Raw genomic sequence first — 10,688 nt, forward strand, 5'->3', positions numbered from 1 at the left:
AAATATATTGGAAACTAATCATGAAAATTGAACATTGCTGAAGGTATCCGGATGCAATTTTTCGAGATGTCTTTCTCCTAGTAAATAATGTTAGCCTGGGCATAGCAGATAGCTGTAGTAATATTCTGTGTTATTTTGGTTGTAAATATCCCCTTAAAGTTGAGATCTATGGGCAGGTACTTTTGGTGAAAACATTTTTCAAATTCATATATATTTCATTTTAGATGTTCAGCGTATTAAATGAAAAGCATTCAGTCCTGGTATGATGGTATCCTTACACTTCATCTTCATATTCCCAGTTTGTTCTAGCTTCTCGTGGTTGAAGCGCTCGATTCACCACATCGGTACATTGCTTGGTGTCACCCATCATTATATTGTTGGAATTTTGCTCATAAAGTGACATAACACCATATTCACTCTGACAAAACAAATGAAAGTCATTGGCTATGTGCTCACTTGGGCCTTTGTTCCTGGTGAGATTAAAAGATTATTTTGGAACTGTATCAGTACTTGTTACATCTTGACAGACGAGTTTCATTGAAGTTTGAAACAGAATATCATTAACCCAAATGGGTGCATCCACAGAAAACACCTAATAAAGTACCGGTACATAAAAATATCAATGTAATTTTTCTACTGACATGGAACTAAAAACTTCATTCAGTGAGCTGTATTAATTGTAGGAAAACATTCAGGGCATTAGTATATTTGATATATGTTAGCACCTATGTTATGAATGATCAATATCATATTTCTTTAAAGAAGCAAAACAAAAAAAGTTGTTAAGATAACAAATCATATTTATTGATTTTATGACATTTCATTGGTTCAGTAACCAAAGGTGTTTGCAAGAACATTCAAAAACAGAAACAGATGCTTCAATGCCATTTTCTAAATAAACAAATCGGTCAAATCTCAGAAGAATTTCAAGGGAGAAGAATATCTAAAGTCAATTATGTTTGTGCAGTAAACCACAAAAGTCATTCAGATTTTTATAGTCAGCGTCAGTGTACACCACATAAACATAGTCTCACTGCTGTGGTATTAATTCCTTTAGATTTGATTAATGTCGTAATAAAACAACCTACAGAATCACACTGATGTGGCATTATTCATTCAGAATCATCACTTTCTGAGGTGAACCTGCTAGTTGTTCTGGGGAGGATTATTCATCACCCTGAGAGTCCTTTGTATGACTTGTCTGATCTGGTGTCATTGTGAAATCCAGGTGCCTGAAACAATTTATAACATCTTTAAGATCTTGTTATTAAAAATATAAGAAACACACATATATTGACAAAGGGTAAAAAGTTGGTTTCTCAATGAGTAAGGTAATGACAGTTTATCAAGCAACTGTTAACCAAACCATGTTAACCAATGTAAAAAAGCCATAGCAAACAGTAAATTTTACAGAAAATACAAAATTGTAATTGATCTTCTGAAAACAATTCCTGTAGTGCCATAAGGCAGGCTCACCTGAATTTTTCTCAAATGTTTGCATTACATCAAAACATAAGGAAGGGTAAACAAGGCAATGCAAATTGCATAAAATAGGTTCTTATACATAAAAACAGAACTACCGTATTTGATGTAATAAGTGCCTCGCTCTAATAAGCGCCCACGGGAATATTTGCTAATATATTGGCTAGTTAACAATCCCAATTAGCACCCTTTCCAATTGATCAATGTATACAACGCTTATTTATTTGCATATAATACACATTCGTGTGTGATATGCACCCTTAATTATGGGGAATTTCATTCTGGAAAAATATATTTGTCGTACATTAACATTTCAGGCTGCCAGCATAAAGCACAAAATTTTGAGAGCGCCCTGGGCGCTTATTCTGTCGAATACGGTATTCATAATTATCAAAACTTTCAATCACACAAGTCATGTAAGTGATCTCAAAATATTATATAATGAGTGTGCAAGTTAGTATAGTTCCACACAGCTTTTAGCAATATTCCAGCAATATATCTGCGGGGACACCAGAAATGGGCTTTTCACACAGTACCCATGTGGGGAACAGAACCCAGTGCTTCGGAGAACGCATTACCCACTAGGCTACCAAATACAAATATCATCTCAAATACAAAAGTAAGTAACATTAGGATTTCATACAACAGATATTTTCACCAAATATCAAGTCACTATACAACTGATTGAATTACTGATTAGAGAAGCAAGAACATATAAATGTAGCAGCTGAATCAGGCTTAATTTGAATCGTTCCTTGCTTCAGTTGCAATGGGAGCCACATTGAAAATAATTATCTCACTTATTATTGATAATTAATATCTACCATTAATTGGTAGGCCAAAATAGACACTGATACAAAAAAATCAACTGAAAAGAACCACCTGAACAATCGACTAAAAACTATGTATATTACATTTTGGGGACCTTGCTGGCAATAGCATGGGCGGATACAGAGGGGGGGTGCTGTGGTGCGCACCCCCCTTTTTATTTCGAAAATAAATCTTTAATTCTGTATAAATTACCACCAAAGACAATAAATACTGTAGCTGTAAAAAAAGCTGTATCCGCCCATGATTAGTCATGAGTAAAATCATTATCATATTTTTATCATTTATCCTATCTTTAATTAAGATTAACAATAACGGGGAAAAACTGCCAAATATATTGGTCAAGTGTAATCATTATTTAAGTAGTTCTATTTGGTTTTGGAACTTTTCAAGGGTCATTGTAAAAATATGTGTATTCCTATTTGAATACTCGTTTGATTGTTATAAAGTTACACAGTATTGCATCTATCGTCTGTTTCTAAATACAGTGGAACCCATCTTTGACTTGTGTGACATAATTGAATCATACCCCAAGTGCATTGTTATGCATCTGCACAGAGTGGTCAAAGTCCTTGTCACACACATAGTTTGCTACAAGGCAGAATCCAATACAGTTGAGACATCAGGTTGTATCCAGACAAACTGTCTGATAATCTCAAGTATGGTCTTGGTAGGATCAAGGGATGTAGCTAATCCTAAATAAACATTAAACAAATGACATAATCTCTTCTACAGAACACTTGATCAAAGCCTGCCCCACCTTTGATGTTTATCATCTTGTTACGCTCACAACAGCTCATTAGCAAGATGAACTCAATGTCAACTCATGGTGGATTAGGGATTAACAGGGCAATTAGTGTCAGGTGGGTATTATCACTTGCAATTATCTGTTAATTACTTAATTGAGTAGTGACAGCTTAGTTAGTTTCCAACCACACTGACAAGTCAGTTTACAGTTTACTAGTAACATGTTTCTGTGGACCAAGGAAATGTATCTTGCCAGATACTTAAAAAGTTCTACTCATAAGTAATAAAATAATGTCAGTTTTGATATGCAATTCTCCTTCAAAGACATTTAACATTTGATATACATAAACTGTCTGTTGAAACTATGATGATGCTAATATACAAGTCGCACAAAACAACTAATTCATATACTGGTACCTAGCCAAACATACATATTTTTTATACGCGTATGCACATGCTTGTACATATATACCTCTACTGGCACATCACACATACAAACAATCATTAGATGGATGTAATGGTTCAAAAATATTTTACATACACAAACAAGTGAACAGATTCTGTAATAGCATGGTTAATATTGGGAGATGTTTAAGCATTTCCATTTTCACAGAATCGAAGGCATATCCTTTCAGGACTCAGATCAGCTTGTAGTGATTTAAATTCACATAAAAATGATTCATGTGAAATGACCTATCCCGCATGTGTGGCACCTGTTATAAAAATACCATTCATTACTTATATGTGTGTGACAAATTATGCTATTATTAGAAATAATAGGTATTATTATTATACAGCATGGATATTAGTGATTTAAATTCACATAAAAATGATTCATGTGAAATGACCTATCCCGCATGTGTGGCACCTGTTATAAAAATACCATTCATTACTTATTTGTGTGTCCAAATTATGCTATTATTAGAAATAATAGGTATTATTATTATACAGCATGGATATAAGAAAGCTTTATATGGAATTGTTGAAAATTATGTACAGGAAAACATTGAAATAAATCAATCAATACGTGCATTTATCTCAGAATCTGGTAGATTTAATCAATACGGACTTCTCCTTCATTATCTAATTATAATCAGATGATTTCATTATTGCTCAACTGATAGTTTGCAATAGTATAGAATTAGTATTATATTATTAATTATTTTGTATTTGAGCATCATTTAGATAAGCCAATGAAAAAAATATATGTTTAAAACACATGTAATAGAACATATTGCAATAGTTAAGACCCGAAAAGAAGTTATGTGTAGGATCCTCAAAATGGTATCCACAAGAGCAGGTTGTAGAATCATGTTGGTGTTTGTTGTTTAACTCTGCACTCAGCCATATTCCAGCTAAATGACGGCGGTCTGTAAATAATCAAGTCTGGACCAGACTATCCAGTGACTGACATCATGAGCATCCATCCACACAATTGGGATACAATGACATGGATCAACCAAGTCAGCGAGCCTGATCAGCCGATCCATTAAGTTATCTCTTACAACTAGCATAGGTTGATCATGTTGATGGGGACTAACTTCAACCTGGAATCCCCATGTGAGTATGTATGCGGCTGTTAGCTTTGTTTGATGTTTAACGCCACACTCAGCAATATCGCAGCTATGTGGCAGGAATCAAACCTGCATGGGTCTTCAGGACGAAGAGTGAACGCTTCAACCACTAGGCTACCCCACCACCCAAAATTCCCCCATGATAAAGTTGTCATCATGGTTATTGTTCAGCTAGTTCAAGTGAAAATGTTCATACCCTTAAAATGTCTTATCTTCCACTTCACGATGATCTCTGATGCAAAACTTCCCTGTCATTAAAGCTGTTCTTGATTCTTCACATCTGGAAAAATATGTTGAGGCTATTAATCATCTCACAGAGTAAAGGGAGTATATGAAATAAGACAGTGAGTCACATTAGCATACAAATTATCCAGTTAAAGTAAACATATTTCTTCATTATATACATAAGCAAATACTAACATATGATAGACAGGCTACTTGTTATATAAAAATATAATTATATCCTGATACATTTACTTACATGTTGGCTATGAAAGTTAATGTGTCACATGTGACAGGCTTACATGTGGTAAATTACTTTAATACGTGATCATTGTAATATTCACATATTCCTTACCTTAATGTGTCACTTCAGCTGCCAGCATTACCTCAGCTGCAATCTCAATATTTGGCCAATTTTGACGAAATGACCGATCGTGTTCAGTGTATAAGCTGGGCCTCGTCTCTAATATAACTTGGCGCAAGTTGACGACGCGCATAGAGAGCCGGGAACCAGCTTATGTCGTGTTAAACTGGTTCCGGGCTCCCTATGCGCATCGCCAACTTGCGCCAAACAATATTGTGATATTAGAGACGGGGGCCCAGCTTTGTGTTAACCCGGAACAAGCCAATTTACCCATATTCCCCTGCGGTCCAGGGCGCCAATTTAGAACATGGACGTAAACAAACCTCGTGTATCGATATACACTGTCATGCTTGATTACGATAAGCTTACCTCGTGTATCGATACCTTGTTCTCATTCACCTCCACCACGGAAATGCCGGCCGAAGTTCCTCTGAGCCATCCACAACGCGGAAGTCAACAGTATTTGGAAAGGCGATTGGCAGCAAATGCGGATGCCAGGTACGTAGCAGGGCTTCGTGACCTTATGATTTCCGTGCAGAGATCTTATGGAACGGATTGATTTTGATATTTTCCTGCTCTACATACTTTACCGTAAACGCCAAGGGTCCTTTTTTTAGTATTATGGTCAACTGTTTGTTATGACGACAAGGATTTGCATAAGGGGCGTAATGGATTTGTGGTCAAAACAAGATGATCCAAATTAGATCCGCTTTTTATAGATAATGAAGAAATGTACAAAGATCTAGGAACGATTATTAACTCTAAACTTTTGTGGGATGCTAATACAGACTATAATTTACAATAATGGCCACCAAAGACTTTACTTTTTTTACGCTTAACATATTTTTATAATTACACTGTTATGTCCTTGTTTTGTATAAGCTTCATAACTAAATAATTCAATATTTCATGGAATGACTCTGACCTTGGCGAGGATCTTTTTTGCAACAAGTGATTCCCTATGTAAAGTGTATGTTGAATGACCCAATAATTGTTTGACAGTTGTTAAATATGGGATTATGTTTTATCTCTGAATGTTTGGGATGAAATATTTTAATAAGGACAGTTCTAAGTTGGAAACTCAACTGGGGCCTTTTCAATTGAATTCAATGTACAGCATGTACAGTTTGGATATTTCTGTAATGTGAATGCTACTTATTTTTGCAGAATGTCTGGATGAATGAGTGAGTCAGTCATCTGCACAGCATCAATGGAAAAAGGGAAGCAATGAGGAACAAGAGAAGAGTAGCAGTGAGTGGTAAATATTTGAAATTATTCTGTTTGGTTCATCATGTTCATGTAGCTATTCTGCAAATATTTTTTCAGTTTGCTTGTTCTTTATCACCTGTTGGCATGGATGGCCTAATTATCAAAGGCACCACAACTTGCTGTGCATAGTTGCATCTCTTGGGCTTGACAGAAACCAATGGTCGTGGGTTTGAATCGAGGGTAGCATCAGACACTTGCTTGTGGGTTTCATCAAAGTGGTAAACATGTAAGACCTGCATCACTTCGGGCTCTCTTCCCATTTCACTCATTTAACACCACATCCAACAATAGTTCAGCTAAATGACAAGGATTATAAATAATCAAATCTCAAATCCCAACTAGGCAAACCAGTGAGTAATGTTATTAGCTCGATCCAGACGCACCGATGATGACTGTTATGGACAACATCCCACGTTATTGGGTACGATTACGAGCGATCAATGAGCCCACTTGCTACCTCATCTATTACTTTGGCTTGTATGGGAAGCATTTTTAAGAGATGTCAGTTAATGATTGTTTCAACTCATCAGCATGGAACAATATATATCTCAAATGTTTGGTATATAACAAAACTCAAAGATGATAAATTAAGTGAATTCGCTGCCTTTTATCTGTAAGTACATGTTGCAACAATTCTTTTCTATTGCTACAATCTTTATACATAATTTTGCAGAAACTGAAGTCCAGCTTGAGATACCCGGATGACTGGTTGACAGTCTGGAAGGACCCTTCCAGATATCAGAAGTGATGGGCAGACAGTGATGAGGAGAATCCTGTTATTTCAATGGGGGCCTACCAAGAAGTTATATCCCAATTGACACTGGGACACACTCACAAAGGCTGGTCTGGCTAATGTGAGAAGACCAACCAATGCCAAGTCGGAGTGGGACCCTTCAAGGACGTTGAAGAAATTATTGTCTTTGGCCATGTGGTAATCACTTGAAAGGAATGATGTTTGCGACTACTTGTCTATAAATGTGGACCCAAACACCAAATAGAATGTTCACAATTCTACTAACACAATGCAACAGGGATAGAGCCGATCTGGCCTCCCCTCATCCTGGTTCCTGTTTTTCCATGGCAATATAGAAGGAAAAGGATATTTGAGGGCAAGTAACTCTGAACTGGTGAGCATGGTCTGCTTATGCTTTCAAGCGAACAGTTATCCCACTCTGTTATGAGTATTGAAGAATAGGAGGAAATTGCATACTGCATCAGGAACCATCATGTGAACAATGTTCAGTGTGTGATATAGGCATATAAATAAAAGAAATTGATAATTTGTTTGTTGTTTATGTTTCTTTAGCCAGGTGTGTAAATGGGGATTTTCCAATATTTTGCCTCAGTTTGATAGCCACAGTTATCGGATGAAACCATGCATTGCTTGGACATCTTTGGAATAACACATTGATCTGCTATGTCAAAGGTCAATGTCATAGCCAGACAAAAAAATTGTTAATGGCCAAACTCTTCCTTAGGGCAGGGATAGAAGTTGGCAACAGGTCATACACTTACTTTTTACCCCCCCCCCCGGCATATAATACGGGGTGATATAGCGATCAGCCAGTCTGTCTGTCCGTCCGTCCATCCGTAATCATTTCCTTTTCCAGGGGAAGGATTCCCAAACCATTCAGTGTATTTGATCGAAACTTGGCAAATCTATCAGGCACATACTGAAGTGGTGCCTTTTGGTATTTTGGGATTTTTCTAAAAAAAAAGTTTGTTTTTTTTATGGAATGACGTTGGACATAGACTCAATTGGGGATGGGGTTCGTTTCCGGGGCAGAATTCAAAAACCATTCAGTGTATTTGATCGAAACTTAGCAAAGCTATCAGGCACATACTGAAGTGTTGCCTTTTGATATTTTGGGATTTTTCTAATTTTTATTTTTTTAAATTTTTATGGAATGAAGTTGGACATAGACTCAATTGGGGATGAGGTTCGTTTCTGGGGCAGAATTCGAAAACCATTCAATGTATTTGATCAAAACTTGGCATTCATATGGATGCGACCATGTTGGATCTTTTGTGGATAAACAATGTATGCTTCTTAAAGAACTTTAAACTGTTGACTCATTACATACAGAAATGCACATTTACTAGTGGTTACTTTACAGACATCTGCCGGGGGGTTATGTCATCTTTCTGATGACTCTTGTTCTCTAATGTGCCTTTTCCTGCAGAAGTCTAAATAACTCTTACTCATATAGTTGTATATCATTGTCATATGTTTGTCAATGTTATACTGAATGAAGCAATTTACAATTGTTTTTGAAATAGTCGCAACTGATATTGAAGGTCAGATTAGCTTTCAATGTCTTTCAGTAAAAATGTTCACAGTAACTGAGGAACAGCTCTCTGTAGTGTGATGAAATCTGGTACATGTCACCCTCAGAGTGAGGCATATTGTGTTTCAAACTTAAATGAAGCTGGTATGCTCGTAACAAGTACTTGTACCTTTACAAATAATCATATTATCATCTCACTAGGACCAAAGGCCCAAGTGAGCACACAGTCGATGAGTTTATACTTTCACACAGAACAATCTGGAAGTCTGAACATGAAATTTAAGGATATCATCATACACGTATTAGAACTGATGTTTGTTCATTAAACAGCTTAACATCTAAAAAGATTGAAAAAATTGTCTTCTCCAAAAGTACATGCCCATAGATCTCAACTTTAAGGGGATATTTACAACTAAAATGACACAGAATGTTACTACAGCTATCTGATATGCCCAGGCTAACATCATTTACCAGGATTGCATCCGGATACCTGCCGGATACCTGCCGGATTCCTTCAGCAATGTTCAATTTTCATGGCTAGTTTCCAATATATATTTAGGTGTTTCACACTTAATTGAACAAAATGCACCCCCAAATTGTGACATGTTTTTGGAAACTCAGAATGAGGTATCCGGTGCCGGATCCTTGGACACCCAGATTGAGGTATCCGGTGAGGTATCCGCTGCCGGATACCCGGATTCCAGGTGGCATACTTTCAGGTGAGGTGTCCATGCCGGATACCATGGATCTGGTATCCGGCTTGGTATCTGCCACCGGATACCCGGACGCGTTTTGGGTAAGTGTCCGGTGGTATCCGGCAGGTATCCGGATACCGGAAACTGCATTTTTTTTGCTGTGAAGATCATCCAAATACAGCTGCCAGATCTCTCAATCCACATTTCATCTTACTCTATGAAAGCTGCTGGCCGAACGACAGATTCTGATTTGGTGTGCTTGTTGTTGACATCCTGTAGGCTGGCGCCAGCACTCTCAGAATTACAAAGTAGTTCTTTCTGAAACCAGTTCAGACTTCAGATAAAATAATATCCATTTACTTCCATGAAAGTAGTGAATATATTGTCAACAAGAAAAGTAAAAAAATTACCCAAGCATCTTACAAGTGTTAATGGAAGTGGTTTGTAGTTGTTTGGTAACAAAGGCTTACCTTTCTTATCAATTGGCTTAATTTCACCCCATTTAACCAACCATTCTTCTGGTGTCTTACCAGTATGAAATATTATTTTGGAGAATTGAAGCTAAACAGTTATCTTTTCGCCTGATAATGCCGACGTGCCGTCAAATTTGAACTCATTCGCTTTCAGCTTGACCTAAACCGACTTGGCGAGGTTCCTAGCAGTCGGACGGGCGCCCGTCCGAGTGATTGGACCCAAGCCGAGTCGGGTGCTCCCTCGCCGGCCGCTCCCGCGTCGGGTGCTCCCCGACGAAAATCCGTCTTTGTCCGGTGCAGGCGCACTCGTGGTCTGGGGTTACGCGAAAAGCAAATGTTTTCCCTGGGACTTTTTTCATATTATTTTTTTCTCTCTCTCTTATTACTCGACAACAACCATCGGTGGTACATGAGTTGTTCAACAACAAAAACTACAGTAATAGATGTACAGCTTGATGACATATATTGTAGCATACGTCACAGTATAGCATTCAAATGTCTGAGGACCTTTGAGAGTTGTTTTTTTAAAGTACCTACTTTACCAGTTGTGAACAGTTTACGATATCTACTCATGTTTAGCCAGTGTGTGTAGTATTCTTTTACTCATTCAGCGCGAAAGGTTAAAGAAGAATTACAGTTGAATACATAATGGAACTCGTCACCAATTACTTGGCAGTCACACAATATTCATATCTTTTGTTCTCGTGATATAATTTCCCATCGGCCTGTTTCTATTGGTAGTTTGT

The 10,688-nt window shown here is 37.2% G+C and overlaps 2 long non-coding RNA genes across 2 annotated transcripts; one reads left to right on the forward strand and one right to left on the reverse strand.

Annotated features, from left to right (window-relative positions):
• Positions 1 to 1,067: 1,067 nt before the first annotated feature.
• On the reverse strand, positions 1,068 to 5,338 carry LOC139460770 (uncharacterized). Its single transcript, XR_011652836.1, has 3 exons — positions 5,209 to 5,338; positions 4,828 to 4,911; positions 1,068 to 1,232 (listed from the first exon to the last, which is right to left on the reverse strand). It is a non-coding gene; the product is annotated as an uncharacterized lncRNA (long non-coding RNA).
• Positions 5,339 to 5,595: 257 nt separating this feature from the next.
• Positions 5,596 to 7,746, forward strand: LOC139460771 (uncharacterized). Its single transcript, XR_011652837.1, has 3 exons — positions 5,596 to 5,715; positions 6,385 to 6,475; positions 7,160 to 7,746. It is a non-coding gene; the product is annotated as an uncharacterized lncRNA (long non-coding RNA).
• The last annotated feature ends 2,942 nt before the right edge of the window (positions 7,747 to 10,688 follow it).

This window comes from Haliotis cracherodii, unplaced genomic scaffold (genome assembly GCF_022045235.1).
Source record: "Haliotis cracherodii isolate W230 unplaced genomic scaffold, xgHalCrac1.p SCAF_14, whole genome shotgun sequence".
Lineage (NCBI taxonomy): Eukaryota > Metazoa > Mollusca > Gastropoda > Lepetellida > Haliotidae > Haliotis > Haliotis cracherodii.